Here is a 2910-nt window from a genome sequence, read left to right as displayed (position 1 = left end):
GTTCGGGAAACTCATCAGGGTCACGTGACTTCCGCTGTCGTAACAATATATTTAAAAGACAAAATTGATTTTTGCTCTATATATTTCATGTTAATAAGACGTAGTGTGGAAACTATGATCTTACAGATACAAATTTTTCAAAACTATTTGACGTAAAATAGTTCATTTACATATAATTATTAAGTAGGTAATACTTCTTGATTTTATAGCATATTTTTATTAAAATAATAACTTTTTTTTTAATTTTAGCTAACCAATAAACTCATTATTTTGGAGGTGGCGCCTTTTATTTTGTACCTATATGAAATTCCAGACTAGTATAACTACGATAGAGTAGTACTAAGATTATAAAGACTGGCTTAAATTAGTGTTCCGGTAATATACTACAGGTAGATCTAACAGACTGTATGTCATATGTGCAAACACCATTTTTATTTTACCATCTTATAAATAACAAGATACAGATCTAGGTGTCTTAGATGTTTTGACAAAATTAGGAACTAACATCGAGTCAAACTCAAAGTTTAACTGTTTTTACTGATGACAATACTATTAATATTAGTATTACTACAACTATAAGTACAACTTAAAAGAGTTGCTAAATTATCTAATACTAATAGCAATACTATTAATATCATTAGTAGTAGTAGTAATAATAATATACTATTAGTATTATAATTAATGACTAATATTATTAATACTGAAAGTGTTTTCGTGTGCTTATGATAATCTGTAACTGAAGCTTTATTATTTTATTTGCATTAACTCATAATAATAAATTCCTTAAAAATTACTTGGTTTCTATAATCACCTTCACTTGGTTAGTATTATCAATATTTATGTGACTCAAATTGGTTACAAATTTCAAAAAACCAAATTTTGAAGGGATGCAACAAAAATTTTCTGTTGTGAATTGGGTAGTTGAGTTATTTGAAGACACTGATCAGATGTGGAAAATTTTGAAGATTATATTATTAAATATTCAAGGTAAACATATTCCTTATAAAAAGAAAAAGGTAGCTGCAAGTAAAAAAACCATGCTGGCTCACAAAGAGTTTAGGAAATATAATTAAAGAAAAGCATCATAAACTTAAGGTATTTAAATTGACTGGTATGACAGGAGATTTAGAAGATCAAGAAAGTTGGTGAAACAGGAAATTAGGACATCAAAAAGGATGTATGAGAAAAGATTGGCTGAAAATGTAAAAATTAACAGTAAGGATTTCTTTAAATACATTAATGGTAAATAAAATGCTAGGATGGAGGTAGAACCCTTGAGGGATGATTATGAGATGGCTGGGTTATTAAATTAAGCTTTTTCTTCAGTTTTTACTAACGAAGATTTAAGCAGTATTCCACATCTTGAACAGGCAATAAATGGAAACGAAATCAAACAAGATGACTGCATTAATTCTAAGCTGGTTAGGAAAGAATTGGGAAGTTTAAAAAATGATAAGGCTTCTTGGTCATATAATGTTTCCCCAAGGGTTTTGAAGGAGGTTAAAGATTGGATATGTGAACCACTTGCTACTGTTTTTTGTCATTCCTTCAATAGTGGGCAGGTACCAGAGGATTTGAAGTTAGCTGATGTAACTCCTCTTTTCAAGGGAAGTGATAAAAATTGTCCCAGTAATTATAGACCCATTAGTCTTACATCAGTTGTGGGAAAAGTTTTGGAAAGTCTGTTAAAAGATACTTTGCAAAGTCATTTAACAAAGTTTTGAATTTTATTGGATAGTCAACATGGTTTCACTAAGAGAAAATCTTGTCTTACAAATCTTTTGACATTCTTTGAAAATATTACTGCTTATGTAGATGAGGATAAGGGTGTAGATTTGGTGTATCTGGATTTTTCAGAAAGCATTCGACAAGGTGCCACATAAAAGGCTTGTAGAAAATTAGCTCTAGTGCAAGTGTGTTACATCAGGGCTCAGTCTTAGGACCATTGCTCTTTTTGATTTACATCAATGACATAGATGAAGGAATAGTCAATAAATTACTTAAATTTGCAGATGATATTAAGGTCTTGGGTGTTGCTAGCTGTGAAGAGGATGTTGCTGATTTACAAAAGTATAGATCATTTAGTGAGTTGGGCAAATAAATGTCTGATGGATTTTAATTATAATAAATGAGAGATAATGCATGTGGATTATCATAATGTTACGACAGTGGAAGTCTCACGACGCTAGTAACACATCATGAGATTCTAGAAAGATCACGTCTGTTCATGGCAACTCTAGTATTCTCTACGCGCCCTCTATATTTTATATATATAAGCCGGCAAATGAAGTAACGGCATGATAGATAATAACAGACAGAAAGATTGAAGATATAGATGGACAATTGAGTCAAGCACGGTAGTAAGTAAAGTGCATGAATCATTCATTGAGAATTATAGCGTGTGTTTAAGTAAAGTGACTGTGGAAATTAAGTGTATTGCAAAGTTGAATTGAGAAAGAATAAACTAGTTTTTTTGAGAAAGGACTTGTATCGCTGAAGTTCTTCGGAAAGAATTTTTACGAGTAATTAACAAACGACCAGACACCTAACAATAATTTGAATTATAAGTATAATTAGGATGAAATAACCTTAATAGTGTTATGAAGGAAAGGGATCTTGGTGTAATAGTTGATCATTCTCTAAAGCCATCCAAGCAGTGTGCTGTTGTTAGTTGTAGGGCAAATAGGATTTTAGGTTGTATCTATAGAAATATTAAATACAAGTCTAAAGAGGTTACAATTTCATAGTGCAGGTCACTGGTTAGGCCACATTTTTTAATATTGTGTCCAGTCTTGGGCTCCTTACCTAAGGAAAGACATTGAATTGTTGGAAAGGGTTCAGAGAAGGGTTACTAGAATGGTGCCTGGGATGGAGGGACTGTCATACGAGGAGAGGCTGAAATCTCTCAAG

The 2910-nt window shown here is 31.6% G+C and overlaps 1 protein-coding gene across 2 annotated transcripts in view; it reads left to right on the top strand.

Annotated features, from left to right (window-relative positions):
• Positions 1-307: 307 nt before the first annotated feature.
• LOC106476862 overlaps positions 308-2910 on the top strand; it is a 7637-nt gene continuing 5034 nt past the window's right edge. The window contains exon 1 of one of the 2 annotated variants that reach the window (XM_022380604.1): positions 308-389. The gene's annotated coding sequence lies outside the window, so the exon portion shown is untranslated. Of the gene's footprint in view, positions 406-2910 lie in introns of both variants that reach the window. The other variant, XM_022380605.1, reaches the window with a different exon arrangement.

Source organism: Limulus polyphemus, unplaced genomic scaffold (assembly GCF_000517525.1).
Source record: "Limulus polyphemus unplaced genomic scaffold, Limulus_polyphemus-2.1.2 Scaffold11871, whole genome shotgun sequence".
In the NCBI taxonomy this organism is placed as follows: Eukaryota; Metazoa; Arthropoda; class Merostomata; order Xiphosura; family Limulidae; genus Limulus; species Limulus polyphemus.
The sequence above is the reverse complement of the archived record's forward strand: the minus strand, read 5'-3'. Positions and strand labels throughout refer to the sequence as shown.